Source organism: Mastomys coucha, unplaced genomic scaffold, assembly GCF_008632895.1.
Source record: "Mastomys coucha isolate ucsf_1 unplaced genomic scaffold, UCSF_Mcou_1 pScaffold21, whole genome shotgun sequence".
Taxonomy (NCBI): Eukaryota; Metazoa; Chordata; class Mammalia; order Rodentia; family Muridae; genus Mastomys; species Mastomys coucha.
Genome location: NW_022196904.1, coordinates 172,496,494 through 172,519,104, shown reverse-complemented (window position 1 = coordinate 172,519,104; position 22,611 = coordinate 172,496,494). Strand labels below are relative to the sequence as shown.

General features: G+C 45.1%; 1 protein-coding gene across 1 annotated transcript in view; it reads left to right on the top strand.

The window, feature by feature from the left end:
* The window catches only part of Pik3ap1 (phosphoinositide-3-kinase adaptor protein 1), a 112,975-nt gene that overhangs the window by 9,689 nt on the left and 80,675 nt on the right, over positions 1–22,611 (top strand). The window lies entirely within an intron of this gene.

The window sequence follows — 22,611 nt, the reverse complement described above, 5'->3', positions numbered from 1 at the left end:
ATCTGCCGGGCCTCCTGCTTCTGTTTTTTCCTTGTAGTGACCCTGATAGCTTGGTTGAAGTGGTGTCAATTAAAGATAAGTGGTTTATGGAGAAATGACCCTCTACTTATCTGTCTCAGCCAGCTCCTGCTCTTTGCACTGCTTCAGACTGGTAACCTTCTAGTCTTTTCCGCAGGGCTCATGACTTGAGTAGGCCCAGGAAATGTGACACACCAGTCTGACTAGCAGAAGATGGGCGCCTGGATGGATGCAGGTCATAGCTTTTCGTCCTCTTTGGCCTTGGCTTTTGGCCCTCGTGTGTGCTGTAAGCAGGTTATGCATCTGCCATCTGTCTTATTATTACCATTTGAGGCCTTAAAGATCCAGCACCAGCCAAGAAACCAGCTCCATCTCACTGCGCCTCTGCGGTCCCTGGTGCAACTTGTGCACCCGTACAGCTCATCCGTCTCCTATTCCATTTCATGGCCCAAACCCAGAGTTTACCAACTTTAAGCTAGACCTGGTGGTGAATGCCTGAAATTTCAGCTGTTTGAGTAACAGTGGCAGGCAGACCCAAAGTTCAAGGTTGGCCCGTGCTACACAGTGATTTCAAGGCCAGGGATGGGTAACTGAGTGAGGCCCTGTCTTAGGGTGGGATGGGAGGAAGTTAAGAAGAGGGCAGAGGATGCCTCGGAGTTCTGGAAAGCTTCCTCTTGCCTAGGCTGTGCAAGGCTGGAGGTTCAGTCCTCAGTACTGAAGCAAGAACAGTTAATTAATTCTGCTTTCTGGTTTGCTTTCTGTTGCTGTGATAAAAGATTCAGACTGAAGGATTTATTTCAGCTTACATGCTTTAATCTTATCACCAAGGCAAGCTAAGGCAGGGACTTAAGTCAGGAGCTGAAACCAATGGAGGAATGCTTCTCACAGGCTTGCTCCCCATGGCTTGCTCAGCTTGCTTTCTTATACAACTCAGGACCACCAGTCCACAGGTAGGTCCTGCCCAGATAATCATGAGTCAAGAAAATGGCCCAAAGACATACTCATGGTTCAGTCTGATGGAGGCAGTTCTTTGGTCAAGGTTTTCTTCTTTCTGGGTGCTATAAGATGTGATGTAACCAGTGAGTCAGACCAGGTCTTAGCTGCGTAGAGCCTTGCTCACTCTGTAATACAAATAACTGGTGTACATGCAAGCTACAACTCGCCTGAAATGCTTGGGACCCGGGGTTAGCAATTTTCTAGAGTTTGCTCATCTTGACTTTGCCATAACAGATAAAGCACCGTGTTCAAGTGTGCATGATCACGTTTTTTTATTGCCTTTTGGGAGCTGTGAGCCACGGAAGCTTACAAAGAGTCCCGGCATACTGGTTGTTCATTGCAGAGGTCTGGTGCAACCTCATCGCAGACCCCTGTGATCCACCAACCAATCATTCAGTGCTCCCACGAGGCACTGTCACTTACCCAGTATATAATCATAATTATGTGATCCGCCAACCAATCATTCAGCACTCCCAGGAGGCACTGTCACTTACACAGTATATGATCATAATTATGCTCTAAAGCAGCATGGTAGTGATTTTTTCTTTTTTAAATTAAAGGGTTGAGAAGAAGCTCCATGGAAAAGCGCTTGTCTAACAGAGATGGGGGGGCTATGTATGGTTTAAGTCCAAAGATGTGGGTTGCTGGAGGCTAAGACTTGTACTGCTTTTACAAAGGACCTGAGTTTGATTCTGAGTACCCACTTCAGGTGGCTCACAGCTACCAGTAACTTCAGCTCTTGGGGGGTCTTACGCCTCCTGGGACACCTACACACATACACACACACCTACACCTACACACACACACACACACACACACACACATATGTGCACGAAGATACACATATGCACACATAATCTTATAAAGTAAATGGGACACTTGCAATATTATTTGGCTGCGTCCATTGATTAGCCACCTGCACACATTGATCTTCTCTGGTATTTAATTTTACTTCAGACTCTGGCACAGCCTGCTGTGAACCTTTACCTTCCAGTGTTTCAGAAAGACGAATTATTTCATAGTAGTGTTTCTGTCCCAAGAACAAATAACCTGTCATTAGACAAAGATTATTTTAATAAACAGTTCTAATAAGCTGCCTGCCTAGTGGGCAGTCTGCAGAGTCAATGGGCACAGGGACATACCGAATTAAAGAAACGGTAGGAGATGAAAAGACAGATTGCTGGTGCTCACACGTTATCAGTTAGACTTGAACTTGAATAAATGCCTCTCAAAGTTTCGTGTGCAAAGAAGCACCAGGGGACCTTATCAGCAGCGTATGCCGCCTGAGAGCTGGTGGAACTCAAGAGTCTGTATTTCTAACAGGCTCCCATACTGCTGACAGTGGGGCCCCATGTCAGCATGGGCCACTGGACACAGCTCCACTGTGCAGGAGCCATTTTCTCAAAGCTCCACTTCTCTGGAAACCAGGGTAGCTCCTGGATACCCACTGGTCTAGCTATAAAATTAGAGCAGCGTTTGAAGGTAAAACCATTAGTCTTCAGCGTAGAACCCCAGAGTTCTGACAAAGTAGAAGATTTTAATCTTTTTGCTTTTCTAGACATAAATGGCCTTGTCTTTGGGACAGGAGGGTCCTCTTGCTACATTAATTCCTGCTCTTTCTTTACTTAATAATTGATAATTATTTCTATCTCACAAGAAACTATTTTGGAGATCTTGTGTTATCTCTAAGTTTGGCAGAGTTCTTAAAACTAGGGAGATGTTTTAATTAGAGTCTGCAATGTGTTTGCTGGAATTTATCTTCCAAGTCCTTCATTTGCAAAATGTTGGGGTTGGACCAAGTGACATGGAAGGTTTCCTCCAGCTCCCTGGGCTATAATATATCCTAAGACATTTGCTAAGAGGATGGCAAGTCTCCCGAACTTTCCAACGGACCCCGTTCAGTTCCCAGCAGCAATGCACGGCAGTGCACAGGAGGCCGCACTATTGGTCTGGATTCAGTTTTGGATCTGTTGGGTGATTATTGTCAGATAGGGAAGTGAGAAAACCCAAGGTACAGCACAGCGATCATTTCCTCTTTTACTGCAGCGCTATTCTTTGCTGCAAATCTCACTGGAATACGAAAATAGATTCTGTAAGACTATGTGGGAAGGACCTCACTGGCTGATAGTGAGCTCATTTCAGAGGTTCTCCTGTATGCTTGCACATTTGTGCATATGCATGCACACCCAGAAGCTGAGGCACTAAAGCTTTTGTTTAGCACTGAAGTAGTGAGCTTATCTGCTTTTGAAATTATCCATTTTTTTTCCCTGTGTGTGTGTCTTCAGGTGTGCAGAGGCTGGAGATTGACCTCCAGTGTCTTTCTCTATGTCTCCACCTTGTTTATTGAGATAGGTTCTCCCACTGAGCCTGGAGCTTACAGATTGGCTAGACTGACTGCACCCCCCTCCAGCACTAAGACTACAGGCAAGTTCCACCATGCCTAACTTTTAGGTAGATGCTGGGATTTGAACTCAGGCCCTTAGGCTTGCACAGCTAGCACTGTACCATCTGAGAACTCAGTCCTTATCTGCCTTCTTCATTTGCATTATCTTCTCTCCCCTTTCTTGCCAGACCTTCTTTGTTTCAGGAGTCTCATGCTACCCAAAATTATATTGTATTTCCCCTTTAATTTCCATGGGCAACTTTGAGAGGGTAATGTCTATATCTGGTTTCCATTCCACTAATTTTTACTTTTCCAGTTTTATTGAGGTATAATTGACCAATAAAAATTAGGTGTACTCTAAGTGCAAAAATGAGGATTTGTAATACACATATAGTATAAAAATAATTGGTCAAATTAGTTAATGTATCTCCTGTCTGTCTCCCTTCACCCTCCTCCCTCTCCCTCTGTCTCTCTCTCTCTGTCTGTCTCTGTCTCTCTGTCTCTGTCTCTCTGTCTCTGTCTCTGTCTCTCTGTCTCTGTCTCTGTCTCTCTCTCCGTGTGTGTGTGTGTGTGTGTGTGTGTGTGTGTGTGTGTGTGTAGAGCTCTTTGCAAGCTCCAAGTAAACACTATGGTATTATTAACTCTAATTTCTGTATTGCATAAGAGAGGTCCAGAATTTACTCATTTCAAGGCTGCAGTTTGAACCTTTGGATGGAGTGCCACCCCCCAACCTCCATCCCCTCCCATCCCTGGCTACCACTTCTGACTTTTGAGATCCATATGTAAGGGAGTGCATACATCGACATTTCTGTATCTGGCTCATGACATCATACCTTCTGGATTCATTTGTGCTGCCAGTGTCAGGATTTCTTGCTGTATTGTGGCTTTATGCATTTTCTCAAATTAAAGTGAATATTTCACCCCCAAATAAAGTAATATATGCTTATCACAGTACATTAAAAAAAACCCTGTGGTTTCTTTATGATTTCCCCCTTTTTATAAATAAACGATGAGACTCTTCTCATGTCTCATGCCTGGTTTTGTGAATCTCTGTTGATTTCTTCCTGTTCATATTACCTCTAGCATTCCCTCAGACCCAGTGGAGAGCCTGCACTCCCCATTGACCCGATCCATGGCTTTACTGTAGGTTTGGTGGTTGTACTTTATTCTTTTTTTAAAGGTTTCCCTTTGTGCTCTGGTTTAGTTTAATATACTGAAAAGGTAGTAATAAGTTAAATGCATGTGTGCATGTGTGTGCATGCATGTGTGTGTTTGTGTGTGCAAGTATGTATGCACGTGCTGTGTGTGCCCTTGCATTTGTTCATAGAGGTCAAAGGAGGTCACTGGGGATCCTGATTTATTGCTTTCTGCCTTACTCATTTACAACAGGATATCTGACTGGACCTGGAGCCGTCGGCTCTGCCTCATGTCTCTGTCTCCCTCCCATAGCATTATAGAATGGGTGCTGGCATCCTCACAGGCCCTCAGGCTGTGCAGCCAGTGCTCTGCCCACTGAGCAATCCCTAGCCTGGGTGATTTTTTTTTTTTTTGACAGTTACTCAATAAATTTTGTTGGACACTTTATGCATTTTCACAGGTGTGGATGGGCAGGTGTATGGGGAAACTGAGGCTCAGGAGGTTCAGTATGCATGTGAAGGACAAGTAGCACTCACGTTGGCACCAGAGGCCTTCGTGTTTTAGTGAGTTTCCTGCTGTGCCTTGCATTTTTCTGCCTTCTTCACCCCCTTTCCCCTTTTTCCTCTTTGGACTCCAAATAAAGCAAAAGCTTCCAGGAGAAAGGGTCAGAGGAAACTGAGGCCTTCTTGAACTCTCCAGACGACGGTTCCCAGGCCGGGCAGGGTGTTGGCATTGCCCTGGTGCTTTGTATATGGGACTCCACCCCTGAGCCACTGAACCACACAGTCTCTGGGGTTAGAATTTTAAAAAGTCTCAGCGGCAGGTTGGCTAGCCAGGTCTGGGCTCTGCTTGGGGCCTAGTGTTCCATTATTTGATTGTTCTTGTCAGAGGAAGCAGCAACCCCAGTGCTGTTCCGGGAGGCTACAGGACAGGAGTCCCAGGGGTTCGGAGGTAGACTGTAACAGGCACTTAGAGAAGCCAGACCCTTGCAGCGAAGGGGAAGTTGCTGTGTACGCTCTGTGTGGTGGCCTCGTGGACGGTGAGTTATGGATGACTCTTGGGGGCCCTTGCAGAGACCAAGGAAAAGGAGCTGGCTTGAGATCTATTGGACTGGACACCTTTCCCCTCAACTGTCCTGCGTGGCTGTGGACTTCCGAGCTTGCTCTTTCTGTGCCATTGTTTAGTTGGCTTTGCAGCCAGCTCCTTGGCACATCCTCACATACTCCACACCATGGGCACTTTCTTCATTCTTTCCCTTTTGAAATGATCTGTGCTTTGGGGAAGGAGGCACCTGACAGGCATGGTGAAATCTTTCTGGTGTCACTGAAAAGCTATAGCCTGTCTAAATGTCGTTAAGATTTCCCCCGCCAGGCCCCCAGACCATCCTGTGAAAGGAGGGACACAGTTGGCTCTCCTAACTGCATGGCTTACTGCCAAATGCACCTGGAACTGTTAATAAAGACCAGTTCCCAATGTGAAGCCAGTGCCCTGGACTTTTTCCACCCAAATCTCCAAATCCCACCGGAATTCTAGATTTCCCCACAAAACTGTGAGCTCCAGTGGGCAGAGAGGGTGGTGAGCTTGAAGCTCCCCCTCCTCCCACTGCTCCATCAGCTACCTGACCAACGGACTTCAAGTCTCCATTCGCTTGGACGGGCTGTGTTCTCTCAGAGTGTCTGCATGTTCTTTGGTGGAGAGTGCTTGGTGGGCTGCTGTGGGTAGATAGTGTGAAGCACTGAAGCCCTCTGGGGGAAGAGTCAAGCTCCCACCTGTCTGAAAATTAACATAGGTGGGAATGGTGACACCAGACAGGGATTTTTGGCTCTTTGTTTGTTTGGTTTTGAGACAGGGTTTCTCTGTGTAGCGGTGGTTGGTCCAGAATTCACTCTGTAGACTAGGCTGGCCGCTAATGCACAGAGCTCTGCCTGCCTCTGACTCCTAAGTGCTTGGATTAAAGGCCTGCACTGCCGTGCTCTGCGTAGACTTTGGCATTTTACCCGTTTATTTCTGACTTGTTTTAGTATGTCTTTTTTTTTTAAATCTTGTTTTCCCTGGGACTGTCATTATCAGAACTCAGGAGGGATCCACAATTTCTTATTCCTGAGAAGACATCACTTCATCCTCGTGGTTTTCCCACCAGGCAAAGCCTCTGTTCTCTCCATCTTTAAGATGACAAGTAGCAAGGCCCACAGGTTCCGTGCCTTGTTCACAGTCTCAGCTTTTTCATTGAAGAAGGAGCAGGACCAAAGAGTCCTTATCTGTAGTCTTATGTCTGGCAACTTCTTTATCCAGATGGCAGAGCCAGCCTTTCCTCTGATGATGCTGGCTAGGCCCCTGCTACTTTCAAGGGTCCATGTCGGGGCTGGGTTAGAGCTGCTGTCCTGTGTCTATGTCCCAGCACAGTAAATATACACAGTACATGCTACTTGGGAAATGTGAAACTTTCTAGGAGTTGCAGCTGGAAAAAATTTTGCAGTAAAGAGATAGGCAGAAATTAATTTTGGGATGTATTTAGCTCAATCTATTTTTTACTTTAATAGACATTAAGTATAGAAGCTGCTGGGGAAATGAGCTACCTGCCATATCCTTTAAAAACACATCCATCATTGCTCCTTCACCTATTCATCAACGCAGTCAGCCACTGGGGAGTTTCTGATGAGCCCCTGCCAGGCGCCAGCATTGTGTGCGGTTCCCTCTGCTTTTCTGACTAGTCTCTTATTTTGTGTGTGTGTGTTCTTTTCTACTCTTTTCTTTCTTTGAAACTTTCTATATTTAAAAGATATTTTAAACGATGTGTTTACTTGTGTGTCTGTATATGTGCATGTGAGTGCTGTGTCTAAAGGGGCCAGAGGAGGACACTGGATCCCCTGAAGCCGGAAGTGGTTGTCAGCAGCCAGAAGTGGGTGCTGGGACTGAACATGCGGCCTTTAGAAGAGCTGTATGTGCTCTTACCCAACTCTGACTTTCTGTGTTCATCACCTGCTCAGCTGTGTTCCCAAGATCTAGAAGTTCAGGGTCTGTTAAGACAAGTTATCTATGCTGAACAATAGAGTTTCTGTCTTCGAAATAACCAGCTTACTGTCTAAAATGGAAAGGCTGAGCTTCTGACAGCCTCTGTGACGACTGAGTCAGACTGGAGCACTCAGTTGCCCTTCAGGAAACGTCCTGGGATCAGCTCCTGGCCCAGTAGATTATTGGTGTGTGTGTCAGTGTACTGGAATGCCACAGACTCCATAGAGACCCAGACAGCTCCTGTTGTGCTGCTATGGAAGTTCTGGAAAACTGACTAAAAGAAGAGGCAAAAGATAGAAGAGCATGCCTTCTGTGATGTTAGGAATTTAAAAGTAATGTATCCATCCATGCTGATATCCATGTGTCTGGGCTGAAATGCTCTTAGCTTTCTTAGGAAGATACACAAGAAACTGTCACTGGAGGGCACTTTTAAGTGGATGGAAGTAATATTGAACTTTCCTTGTAGATGTTTTCCTAATGTTTTATTTTATCTATGCTTATGATTTATTTTTTTCAGTTAGGAACCTTAGAGAAAAAAAATGATCTGAGGATTTTCTGAACGTAGAGGAATGTGTTGGGGTATTTTTTTTTTAATCCTCTATTTCAAGCAGGTTGACCTGAAAATTGAAGTCCTTGTGAAAACCCCTTTGACCTTTTCCTCCTAGACAGACTTTCTGGTAAGGGGAAGTGATGTAGCATTGGTTTACGCCATTGCTGCGAAGTCTGCTCTGTCACTTAGCAGGTGTGGCCCCATTCCATTGAAGAGGGAACTGCTGCTTCTCAGGAAGTCAGATAGAATTCCACTTTTGTCACATCTGTACTGGTGATCTGATAGGTGACTACAGTAAGAGGGGACCTGTAAGAGTGAATATGAGTGTACATTTCGTAGACAGACACTAGTTGCAATGGGTGAGTCATTTGACTATTCTGGATCTGTCCCTGCCCTCTCTAACACGTTGGGTGGGAACGACATAGAGATACGAGTTGACAGTTGACCCCTCAGATGCCTAGAGCTGTGAAGTTCCATGAGTTTGGTGCCATAGGATTTTAAACTTTCCCTTTGCTGTGTCTTAGAGTGAGAACTTTCTAAATAGCACCAAGTGCATTTATACTGTGTTTATTCCAGTTAGGAAGTTAACTTTTACAATAGGACTAAAGCGATGCCTGAGCTGACTTCTTAATAGTCTCTTTCAGTTTATGGATATTAGCTGACTTCAATCTTAGACTATAGCATCATGCTTTTATCCTGTGGAATGGTAGGGCATGTGCACCCAACATTTTATCTGTTTTCTTCTTTTTTTTCTTTTGTTTTGCTGTTGTGTTGTTTTGCTTCTTTTTGCTATGGTCTACAGGAAGATTTACACATGTGGGTTCTAAGGAAGATAACGGGGCCAGAGGAAATGCAGGCAAGTGAGCATGACAGAGCAGGTCTGTTAATTTCCCTCCCTTGCAGGTTTTTCACAGCTTGTCAATTTAGTTTCCACTACTCATTCACATGACCAAGAGCATGTCTGAGAGGCCCCCAAATAGAATGGTTTAATACTGCGAATGACTCTTGATTTTCCTATTTAGAAATCACTGAAGCCACTTGTCATGGACTTTTGGGCAGAAAACTATCTTAGCCCATTTGTAAAATGTAGACTTGACCAAAGGCAGCTTGTTTACAAGCTACAGAAAAATGAATAAAGTCAGTAATTGACGAAAATTGTGTTGAGGACGAAAGACAACTGGAGACTTTGTGGTTTAACCTTTTCATGGTTAATAAAAATTAACCATTAAGTATCCAGAGATGATGCTTTATATGTGTGTCTGATAAGTGGCGAAAGGATGGGAGACTGGACGGTTAGTAAAAACCTGTCTGGGTCCATTCATGTACGAGTGGTCTCCTTTTGAGTATCCCAGCTGGAGAGGAAGACATCCCCCATGAGCATCCTGCTGAGGGGCCCCAAACAGGTGTCCCGTGCACTGTGGGCTGTTGCTATGGAATGAATGGTTTGTGCTGGATCACACAGTTGGGGTGTTTGCTTATTTACTTTTTTTTTTTTTATCTTTTTTATCTTTTGGTTTTTTGATACAGGGTTTCTCTGCGTAGCCCTGGCTGTCCTGGAACTCACTCTGTAGACCAGGCTGGTCTCAAACTCAGAAATCTGCCTGCCTCTGCCTTCCAAGTACTGGGATTAAAGGCATGCACCACCACTGCCTGGCTAGCTGGGGTGTTTATAACAGCTCATCCACAGCAAAGATGTTCTGTAGAGTATATCCATTTCATTCTATGCCTGCACTTAAACATGCATCCCACAAAAATCCTGAGGAAAACCATCTGGGGCCCCCTGGGATGCATACAGATCTGTCAGGAGCAGAGATTAAATTGTCTTCCCCTCTCCTCCCCCTCCAAAAAAAAGTGATCATGAAAGTGAAGACATAGGTAAGTTGGAATTGACTTAGTTTCTTTTGGAAAGGCCTTTTGGAATTCGTGCTGTCTGAATGTGTGTGACCTTCCCACAGTTACGGTCCTACTAGGCTCTTACATAAAATAATGTGGGAGAGCCTGCACATTCTGTCCAACAAGGTGCTAGTTTCACAAGCAGCCTGTGGGCTCTTTCTCGAACATCTGATAACACAGGAAACAGAGGAGGAGGCCAAGGATGAAATGAAAATGCTCTTTAGACTAGAATAACTTTCCACTTGTGTATAACCTAATGATGGAAACTGTACCTACAGTTAAATAGGACACGCACCCAAACTACCGCGATGCCTGTAAAAGCTGTTGGTCTTGTTTTGTTTGTTTGTTTGTTTGTTTTGTTGTTTGTTTTCTAAGACAGAGTTTTTCTGTGTACTCTGGCTATCTTGGAAATCACTCTGTAGACCAGGCTGGCCTTGAACTCTGCCTGTCTCTGCCTCCCAAGTGCTGGGATTAAAAGCGTATGCTTGTGCTCACGTTGACAGCACATATACTAAAAGCATATGCCACCACTACCTGGCTGTTGATCTGGTTTTTGTTTTGGTTTTTGTTTGTTTGTTTTGTTTTGTTTTGTTTTTGAATGTGTAAAATGTGGGGAAACATTTCTGGTCTGGTCCAGGAGATGGCATCTATTTCTCCCAAACTTGCCACCTTGTCACTTGGTCTGCCCCACGCCAGCTGGGTCAGATGCTTCTGTCATGCTCCGTCATTCTAAGTAGCACCTGTCAAAGCCCTGGCTTGTTTCCAGAGGTGTCATTATAATTTTGTGAGTTTTTTTTTTTAAAGGAAACATGCAATACTGAAACTTTTGTACAGTAATCTGGCAGCTTAAGGGTTTATTTTTGTTTCAAAGACATTTGGAATTCTGTGTCCTATGGGTTATACAAATCCTAAGTGTTGCTTTGCTCCAGTCTATGGTCAAGATTGTTTGGGCAACTAGACTTTGCCTATACTCTGGAAGCCATCTAACTTTAGAGTTTCTGGTGGGGAAACTGAGACATGGAACATTCAAGGTGGAAACACAGAATAGGGATAGCAGAAAAGAAAACTTTGTGGTCACCTGGCCCAGTCCTTTAGTTTAAAAATGAACAAAGTAGGTTTCAGAGGAGTTAAATGTCCTTACTCTGAGAGTGAGGAGTGGTTTATGTTTTGATCCAGTAGATAGTCGTTGAACATTATGAGGTACCTGTCATGGGAGAGGCCTTGTGTAAGACTCTAAAGGAACTTGGTCAAAGAGTGAGATTCAAATCCTGTCTTTATGGAGTTTATGTGTCCTTCTATGAGAAGGGCATTTAACAGTCACACTCACCAACAGCCAGGAGCTTGGGCAGTTATCAAAGAGAAGCCAGGGATCTCTCTTTGATCCATAAAGGGGCTCTGAGATTCCTAGAAGCACTTTTGGTGTAGTTCCTTACACCATATTTTTAGGGAAGGATGTGTATCCTGAGTATCCATCCTGGAGAAAAAAAAAAAACCAGTCCCTGCTTATACTTAGAGCAGATGGTTCACTCACATCACTAATGGTAACCCAAAGTTAGTCCCAGCTCCCAGAGTAATCATTTTTCTTGGAATAGTGATTATGACATGGTTAAAGTTTAGAGTAGTATTGCTCATGCACTCTATTTTAAATTAGTATTTTGCTTGTTTCTAGACTGCAGTGCTGCTGATGTGTGTCCTGACATATCCCCACAACTTGAAAATCATATTATAGTTCATCTACATGCGTGTTGTTTGGAAAGTTGGACCAAAGATTAAGTCGAAAATTAGTACAGACAAAAGAGAAAATTAATTAGGGTCATTTTAAAACCCAAGAAACATGCTGACGCTGTTATCTAGACATAGAAGAAAGCAGTCTGTTTCCAGAGTGGTATTTGTAGGACCTGGTGGTTTTAGTTGAAGGTAAAGTAAGCAAGATCTCAGAGAATTAAGAAAACAAACAAACAACCCCATGCAGGCTCAGAAACAGAAAATCTGATATTAGAGAAAAGGCTCTTCTGCCCTGAATTGGTTCACTTACCTGAAAAACTTGCCATTTCAGTGGGAGGCAAAGGAAGAAGATTGTGTACAATTACTTATCCAGCCATCTAGCCATCCATGCATCTACCCATCCATCTACCCAACCCACTACCTAGCTATCCACCCATTCACCTATCTGCCCATCTACCCATTTAGCCACCCAGACATCCACTCATCTATACATCCATCTACCCACCCATTCACCTACTCATCCACCCATCCATCCACCTAACCATTCACTCATCCACTCATCCACCCAGCCATACACTGATCCATTCATCCATCCATCCATCCATCCATCCATCCATCCATCCACTCATACAACTATTCACTTACTTATAAATTTTGACTTTTAATATCTGTGCTATTTATTAAGTAAATATCAGGAGAGCAGAAAACCAGGGCTTTGCTCATTGACTCCCGGAAGGAATACAGTACTCGCCACTTAGTAAGCCCCCCATGCAGTGTTGAATGCATGACTGAATGGAATGAGTGGGGAGTTTCATATTCTGTCAGATGACAACTTATTGGAGGATATTATTTTGTTGTGGAAAATGTTGTCTTTTTGGAACCATGAGAACTATCTTTAGAGCTTTGAAGGCCTGTCATAGGAACAGTCAGATGGCAGAACCTTTCCTGTGTCTCTGCAGAAGACAGGGCAGGGAGCATGGATAAATCTACAGTGGTGGTAACAATGCAGGATTTGGGGTGCTAATTTTGAAGCCAAATTTTTATGGAGTGAGGAGTTAAAAGGGGTATGTTTAAATTTCATGGTAAAGGCTTGGCTCCATGGTAGGAACATTTTCTAGCATGTATAAGGCCCTAGGTTTGACCTTTAGCACCAGAAGGAAAAAAAGGTTAAAATTGCAGTATGTTTGCTGGACATGGTGGCACATGCCTGCAGAATCACTGGCACCCAGGAGGCTGAAGCAGGAGGATTGAGAATTTGAGGTCAGCTTGGGCTGTGTGGTGAATTATAGACCGGCCTGAGCTATATAATAAGACTCCCTCACAAAAAACCCAATAAATGAACAAAAAGTAAATTTGAAAATTTTTTACTTGGGCTGGGAGGAGGGAGATGGCTTGGAGGGTGAAGAAGTTACTTGCTTGCTGGTGGGAGAGGTCAGACACTGAAATTTGTCCTCTGATATCTGCATATATGTGACATATATGCATGTAGATGCACACACACACACACACACACACACACACACACACACAAACACACACTGAGAAAGAATTTGATCAGAACTTTCATTTCTTAAAGTAACCCAAAAGTCAAGATTAACCTGGTTTTAGTTGTGTTAAGCCACACCAAGACTGGATCCACTCTTTGTTGTATCTCAGGGGCTTGGATACATCTTTCTGAATTTTTTTTTCTGATACAATTTTATGCTAGAATAATATGGTTTCCTTAGATCAAATTCCCTTTTTGGAATAACTGTTGAAATACAGTTCACAGCATATTCAGTTTTCCCAGGTTTTGGGGACCTCGCAGCATATTCAGTTTGCACAGGTTTTGGGGACCTCGCAGCATATTCAGTTTTCCCAGGTTTTGGGGACCTCGCAGCATATTCAGTTTGCACAGGTTTTGGGGACCTCGCAGCATATTCAGTTTGCACAGGTTTTGGGGACCTCGCCTCTATCATTGTGTGTGTTTTTGTCTTTTGCTTGTTTGTTTTGAGATAGCGTTGCTGGTCCTGAACTCTTAAACCTCCTGCCTCATCTTGCTAAAGGCTGGGATTAAAGTCAGGTGTCACTTTGTTCAGTTCCTATCTTCAACTATTTGTTATCAGAACGTGTTCTTGTTAATTCTGGCTTGCTCAGAAGGTATTGTCTCCAATGACAGTGTTTTATTGTGGGCCTACCAGTTTACTGTATCTTCTTTTATTTTCTCCCCAAATGTGTGCATACCCATGCATACATGTATGTGTGTGTACGTGCATGCATGCATGTGTGTTTGCGTGTATGTATGTATGTTCTGGTTTCAAACTCACGACACTGGGAAGAGTACCTCTGAGCTCTGGCCCTCTATCTGCCCAGGGCTGGGATGATGACGGGCATGCACCACTCTTCCTGGATGGCTCTAGCAGTTTTTGAACATCACTTTTGTCAACTTAGTACAACTCTGCATTTTTTTTTTGCAACATCTAGAATTTCTCTATTTCTCTGTAAAGTCAAATTGCATTGCATTTATAGTTTGTTGTAGAAAAATCCTAAGTCTGGCAGAGACCGAGCATCAAAACTGTTATTTGATGCTTGAAAAATAACACATCAAAATTAACCAACCAGGGCTGTGGGGATGGCTCAGTGGATAAAGATGCTTGCCACCAAGCCTGCCATCCTGTGTTTTACCCCTGGAACCCACCTGGTAGAAACGGAGAACTGACTCTTGTAGGTTGACCTCTGACTTCTGCATGCCTGCATCTGGATGTGTGCCACATACCGCTCCCAAATTAAAGAAATGAATGATAATTTTTAAAAATTTCTTCTTTTATTTTTATTTATATTTAACTTTTTATTGACTCTTTGTGAATTCCACACCAGACACTCCAGTTCCATTCATCTCCCCATCCTGCAACCTCCCCCAGAAAAGAAAAAAAAAATCTCATTGTGGAAGCTGTAGTGTGTCACAGTGTGCCCCACAGAATACCCCTTTGTCCACACATTTACTTGCAAATGTTCATTGCAGTGAGTCATTGGTTTGGTTTGAGGCTTCTGGCTTCTGCTACACTACCAATACTGGAAATGTTCATTGCGGTGAGTCATTGGTTTGGTTTGAGGCTTCTGGCTTCTGCTACACTACCAATACTGCTTCTCACCAGGAGTCTTCTCAGATGGCTCTAATATCCCGTTGCTCTGGGTCATAGAGATTTTGCAGCTTTGCATCTGCAGGGCCTGCCCCTTTACATTTTCCAGCAGTTCATAGCAGGGGTACATGTCAGGGTGGGCCCACTCAGAGCCACGGGTGTGGGCCTGGGTGGTGGCTGAGCTGCTCAGCCTGACATCAAGGAGGAGCTCTGCAGTACCGCCTCAGCTAGCTCACCCAATGATGTAGCTGTCAAGGGGCGGGGCCAACCATCCTGCTTTCGCACCCCAGGGGCTGGCTCACCCTTGCCCACCACACTTGAGCCAAGTTTACTGTGCTTCCCAGGTGGGGCTTGGTCTTCTGAGTACTTCAGCAGATGAGGGCCTGGGACACCTGTAACCGTGGAAACAAAGGCAAGCTCTACTGTGCTTCCTGGGTGAGGGGTGGGGCCGCTCTACCCAAGTGCTGCAGGTGATGAGGGACTAGGCTAGCTCTCTCAAAATGTGCAGGCAAGGAGTGGGGCAAGTTCTGCACAGCCCTCAGACTACGACATGGCCCCAGGTGGCAGCCCAGACCAGGGATGTCCGCCTGGCCTTTGGAGATAACAGACCCCTGCCGCTGCAGGTCCACAGAGACATGGCCCTCAGTGGCAGTATGGACCACACCTCATCATGGCCTTAGGTGGCATCGACAACTGCTCTCATTAGGCGGTTCCTCACTACCCTGGAGTCTCCAGTTCTGCCTCTCTTCTTTGTACACACATCCTCTGCTTCTCTTTCTCTCCATTTCTCACTTGCTCATCTGAGTGGTGCCCAGGTCAAGGTTAAATGAGAGATAAAGAGGGACCAATTTTGAAAATGAGTTGATTTCTCTACTAAATTATTCTGTGTTATAAAACGGTGGCTTCTTAATATTATGCTGACAGCCAGACCTTGAAATAGAGAGATACTTAGGACATGGCAAGGTTGCTAGAGCTGGGAGCCACGTGTGTGACTCAGCCCCAAGGTCATTCTATCAAGCAAAGAACCAAGGACTGAACATCCTAGCACATGGGCAGTCCGTTCCACCTGGGAGACCATTTGGGAAATAATTCTGATACTTGTTAGTGGTGGAGTGCTGAGTAGAAACTGTCTCAACAGGTTGAAACAGTGTCCCCAGTCCAACAGTTGAGGTTCCAGACTTCCTCTGACCCTCCATCGAAAAGCCCTGAACAAACCCATGGCACCACTGTGGTATGGCAAAGGAAAGACTGGCTTCCATGGTCTACATGAAAAAAGATGTGGTGGTCTGAGATGACCACAAGCTCAGTGTTACTCAGCAAGGTGGTGTGCTGTGTGAAGAGGCAGTCTCCAGTTGGTTTTCAGAACAGTGGGCAGTTGCTAAAAAGTGACAGCCTTTCCAACACTATATATAGACTCCTGTCCATGGCCAGGAGGTGAGGCCTGGAGAGAGTTAGATGCAGGGATCCAGAGAGTTGTATCCAGGCCAGGGCTGTCCCCTGTATGGTCTGCTTACCTGCTCACTATCTCATAGATTGAAAGGAGAACCTCCTAACTTGGTTGAAAGAAAAACTAAAGAAAGAATGGGGGTGCAGCTGGTCCTGGGATATCTCCGACCAAGGACTTGAACTCCGTGTGTTACTCTGACTCTCGTCCCACAGCATGTCTCTGGTGGATTGTCCTTGAGAGGAGGAGCTAGGGCCCAAGGATCATCTCAGCTCCCTCAGTTACTTCATTAGCTCCAGGAGGAACTGATGCTCATTCCTTCTGGTTCAAAAACTGAAATAGACTGGGCATGGGCCACATGATCCTAGTGTATTGGTGCTGATAGGAGAGCTGAGAGTTTCAGAATAGTCTGGGCTATATAGCCAAGTTCCATACCAGCCTCATCAACTGTCAACATAACAAGAGACCCTTCCTTCCTTCCTTCCTTCCTTCCTTTCTTCTTTCTTTCCTTCCTTCCTTCCTTCCTTCCTTCCTTCCTTCCTTCCTTCCTTCTTTCCTTCCTTTGTTTCTTCCATAGTTCCTTCCTCCTCCTCCATCTCCTCCTCTCCATCTCCTCCTCCTCCTCCTTTTCCTCCTCTTCCTCCTCCTCTTCTTTCTTTTCCATTTTTTGGTTTTTCAAGGCAGGGTTTCTTTATGTATCCTTGGCTGTCCAGGCTGACTTTGAACTCACAGAGATCTGCCTCCTGAGTGCTGGGATTAATTGCATCACATATATATATATATATATATATATATATATATATATATATATATGAAGAATAAGAAGAGAAAACTTGGTTCAGGGATTATGGACTACTTGAGTCAGGGTCTGTGGGCTACTATCTGTGGCCCTGAGATGATAGGACACTCATTGGCCATTTTGGTAGTCTGGGGTGTGAGGTTTCTAAAGTTTGGATTTCAGAACATTTGGTCAGTGTGGAGGAGCCAGGAGTTTCCCCACCCAGGACTACTGTTCTTTTACAGTGACACAGAAGACAGCTGCCACTCTGGGGGATCCTAAAAACAGGAAAGAGCTTGGATCGTTTACCACAGAATTAGGCTGCAGTGTAGGATCGGCTCAACAACTCAACCTTGCTGAGTAGCTTGCCTGGGGACAGTGAGCTGAGCAGAAGGCAGGCCTCGTACCCTGAACTCAGTCCTCCCGCTCCATTTCACTGTCTACACAGAGAAGAGCCCAAGAACACGAAATTCCCTTCAAGCATCTATAGGATGCTGGTGTAGGAGCAGGCGCTGTGTTGGGCCAGGTTCCTAGGGCAAGTTAGAGGTTGTGAATGGGGGTGGGGTGGTGGGTGGAGAAGAGAGGGATGCTGAGGACAGAGTGCTATGAGGCTGAAGGAGGAACATTTGGAGAGAATTTTTCTATCATCATCATCATCATCATCATCATCACCATCATCATCATCATCATTTTTAATTTTGAAGTGCCATGCAAAAGCAATAGATATAAACTAGGACAGCATTTGGAGAAACTGTCAGCTAGAAGACTGGCTCACGTTCTGGAGTCTTTCACTATTAATTGAGGGAAGAGCTAAATGGTCACACATCCTCCCTAAATGAGAGATGTATGTCTGTTATTAACTTGTTCTAGCCCTTCCAGAATGATTAATGTTTTAGAACAACATACTGTGTTTGATCACAAGAAGAAAATTTTGCTTGTCCATTAAAAATTCATTTAAAAAATAAATGGAATCCATATCAGATTTTCTGGTGAGGTACTACAGTATTTTCCATGGGTTCATGAATGCTTTATTGAGATAGCATCGGGTGCTGAGTTCCTCTGACATCTTCTTCTTCTTCTAGCTCTTTGATTTTTATCAGCAAACCCCTTTCTGATCAGTGTTGATGTAGCATGAAGATCTTGGAAGGTGTGTTTACCAGAGGCCTCATCTCCAGTATGGGTGGGAAAGGGGCTGGCTGGAAGAAGCAAAAGCCCTTGACACGCAGTGTTGTCTGTACAACACACAGTAGAAATGCCACCGGGTGTTTGGGTCAAATGGTGGGTTGTGTGTCCCTCAACTAGCAGTGTATAAACACAGAGAAAATAATGTACTTGATCTGCAAGGTTCTTCCAACAAACCCCTTATCCTGACCTGTTCCTGTTTTCAGATAATGTGTGCTCCAAACAGCCCCATGGATAAATCACCCCTCATTAGACCCCCAATCGTTGCTTACCAAGACAGCTCTCTCCAGGCCCCGGGGTTTAGCATTAAGCAGGGATAGGATGACGCAGAAGATAATGGGTAGATTCAAAGTGTGGTTTGGAAGGGAAGATGGAGCTGGAGAGATGGTTCAGCTCAGAAAGGTACTAACTGCCAAGCCTGACAACCTGAGTTCAGTCCTGGGGACCCACATGGTAGAAGGAGAGAATTTATTCTTGTGAGTACACACACACACACACACACACACACACACACACACACACTAAATGAATGTGATGCAAATTTTAAGAAATTAAGAAAGGGTGGCTGATGTGTTTATAAAAAGATGAAGAAGATAAAGATATATTCTAAGATGATGTGTTTATAAAAAGATAAAGAAGTATAAGATATGTTCTATGGGGGTGTGGTAAGGTATGGGGGTGTCGGGGGCGCATGCCAAGGAATCCCTTTCTCCTGAGGCACCAGCCACATGATGATGGTATAGTATAGAATAGAGTTTATTCAGGACATGGGGAGGGGAGTTAAGAGGGTAGTAGAGGCAGAGAAAGATAGAGAGAGGGAGAGAGAGTAGAGAACTAGAGGCTGGCCATGACCACGTGGAGAGAGGGTGTCAAGGGAATGGGGAGTAAAGGGGAGCAAGAGGGAGCAAGAGAGCAAGAGGCAAGAGAAAGAGAGAGAGAAGAGAGAGAGGAGGGGGCAAGCAGCCCCTTTTATAGTGGGCCAGGCCTACCTGATTTTTGCCAGGCAACTGTGGGGCATACTTGGCTATTGCCAGGTAACTGTGGGGCAGAGTTTAGACAGAATGCTAACAGTGGAGTGGGTCTGCTTTTCAGAAAGGCATGACGGAGACTACCCTGTCTTGATGGCCGTGCATTGCAAAGCAAGGGCTATGAGTGCCAGATCCAGAACAAGATTTAGTGAGGGAAGAGCAAGGGCAAGCAAGATATGGGCACAGACGTCACTGAGAGGGACGCTCTGGACACAGACGTCACTAAGAGGGATGCTCTGCTGAGGGACCAATTTCTGGATCAGAAGGATATTCAGTCTTGGAGGCTCTGATCTTGTGGCAGTGGTACCACAACCTGAAGCCACTGTGGAGCCCCCTTTGCCAACTGGGCCTGGAGTTTGGGAGATGAGCCTGGATGGGCGGATTTGTCTCTTAATTGGCTGTTTGTCGAACATCTATCATGGACCCACTTCTGGGCTTGTGTGCAGCATCAAAGAAGGCTCCAGCTCTCCCTCAACAAAAATGGTTTAGAGTCCTCTGATAGAAGATGACAAAAGGAAGGGGCGTATTCAGGACACTGGGTCTCCACCACATGGCCTGGACACACCCACAGTACACTCCCCAGGCCAGAGTGGCCCATCTAGGATCTATGTTTATGGACTGTGTGGACTTTGGTTTGGATTCTAGATGTTGAACGGAGGAGGCAGGAAGCCTATTCCATAGCGGGTCTGCTGAACTCTGTGGGAAAACTAGCTCTGCCATTTAAGAGATGGGTGTGAGACCATCCAAATGGCCCTGGTTGGGGAGCCGAGCTGTGCTAGGGAGTGGTCAGATGAAATAGTGTGAAAACTGTGGATACTTTTTACAGGTAATTAAAAATGGTACCATGTTGTTAAGAGGCTGGAGAGATGGGTTAGCACCTCAGAGCACTTCCTGCTCTTTCAGGGGATCTCAGTATCCACTACATGAGAGGCATGGCTCACAACTACCTGTAACTCCAGTTAGGATACATACACACAGCACCACCACCACCACCACCATCAAACAAACAAAAGTAAAATATGAATCTGGAAAAAAAAATAGACAAGACTTGGTATCTTGTATCCTTTTTTATTTTGCCAGCCTAAACCCTTCTTCTGCCGTCTGAATTGGCAATATTTGTGGTTCTGGGGATCGCAGAACCTTGCACATGCTAGGCAAACACTCCTCAGCTAAGCCACCTCCCTAGCCTTGCTCAAGATTCTATTACCTTCCGGATTCCTATGGAACTCCACAGTGGGTATCCTCAGAGAACACTCACTCACACTTGAATTTCCTGGATTCCAGTTTGGTTCCCCAGCTACACTGTGCATTCTAGAGGAGCAGGACCAGTATGTTATCCCATGGGATTCTCTGTTGTGCCTAGCCTAGTGTGAGCACTTGGGAGATCTTAGGAAGTGCAGTTCAGTTAGAGCACAGATACCCTGGATGTTTTCAGTCAAGGCTGCTTCCGAATAGCATGATTAAATTACTGTTTCCTTGGGGTCACTGTAAAGTCATCATTGTTACGTGTGCACCAATGCTGAGAAAAGATGCCCTGGGGCCACTCACAATCTAAATAAAGAATCAGAAGCTCCCTCAGGTGCATTCCTGTGATCCTGCTGCCCTCTTGTTAATATATATTTATTAAACACCTACACAGAGAATCTAGTGAAGACATATGCAGTTCAGTGCTGAAGAAGGATTGCAGATTCTGTAGCAAGCACAGGGGCTGCCATCAAGAATCTTCGGAGCTGTGTTGGAGAGATGGCTCAGCATGTAAGAGTGCTAACCGCTCTTGAGGATCTGGGTTTAGTTCCCAGCACCTACGTGGCAGTTCGCAACCACCCATAACTCTAGTTCCAGGGGATCCCATGTCCTCTGACCTTTGCAGACCTCTGTACACATATGGCACATGAACTAAGGCACACACACATGCGTTCAGAAAAGTAAGTAAATACATACTTTTTAAAAGGCTCCAAGAGCTAAACTATGATTTGGGAACATTTGTGCTCCTGTAGCCAGCTCAGCCCCGGGCGTACATCTCACATCCTGCTTTGTGTTGTGTGTACTAGATGAGACTGTTCTGTCTGTAATGTGGACCAAAGGAGATGCTATCATTTTCAATGAAGGAGATGATCATTTGCTGCCAATCTAGCTATATAGAAGTGGCACCAGCACAGCTTGGCATCAGGTGGCCTGTCTGCCTGGGTGGGCCTGACCACAGACCTCAGAGCTTGAGGAGCGGCTGAGGAGGGCAGTCTCCACGCAGTTCACAGCCTGTGATCAGTTTATGCTCCTCTTACTGAATGACCAACCAGAGACCACACGGGGGTGGGGCGTGGTTGCTTTAGATCTGACACTGGTCATCTAAGAAACTCTTGAGAAAAATCAAGATGTCAGTAAGTTGCAAGCTGGCTTTTGTGGCTTTTGTGGAAATATTTATTTATGTTTTTCAAAAGCAGCCGCGTCTTTAGCTCTTAAGATGCTCACTGTGACATCTTTTGCTTCTTTTGACCACAAAAGCCACACATCCGCATCCCTGCGAGCAAGGAGGCTACGACAGGAGGTTGTGATCTTCCTACAGACCTTGATGAAAGGAAAGCAAAGAGTGGAGGTAAAGACTCCAGTGTAGGCTGTCTTGTGTACGTTCTTCAGACGCTGTAGCTCTTATAAAAAGACTTTCGCCTCAGTTGGCTTCTCTATCAGCTAAGTGGTGTATGCCCAGCCACGTGACCATAACCAGTTTCTCCTCTTTTTTGTGCTTCTTTTTGCATGTTCCCCCAATATGAAGTGCTTTGGGTGGGTTCTCATCTCTCCTGGTCATTCAGAAAGCGACTGCTTTTGTCTTGAATTCTGCCAGCTGTTCTCAGATGCTGACACAGGTCTGTGGCCCTTTGAGTGTACTGGTATTTTCTCTCTGGTCACTTATTGGCCATAAAGGTTTCCCCTGACCCCTAAGCATGATCTAGAACATTTTGTATGGTAGACACACTGTATGGGGCATCCTGTGTGTTCCAGGTCAGACTTCATGGATGAATCAAGGCATCTTTTCTCATTGAGCTGGCACTGAGCCTTGGCTCCGACCTCAGTCTGGGTGTAAGAGATCCACCACATAAATAGTGTCCACAGTTAAAGAGGAAAGAACATCCATTTTATTATTATTATTATTAAATAGGATTTCTCACTTCCAGGCACAACAGATATTTTGGTAGATAATTGGAAACAAGGTCTTTCTCATTCACACTGCCTAGTTGGTCAGCTCTTGCAAGAAAAGAGCAAGCATTTTCTCCTTCTCCCTCTCCCTCCCTCTCCCTCCCTCTCCCTCCCTCCCTCCCTCCCTCCTTCCCTCTCTCCCTTTCCCCCTCTG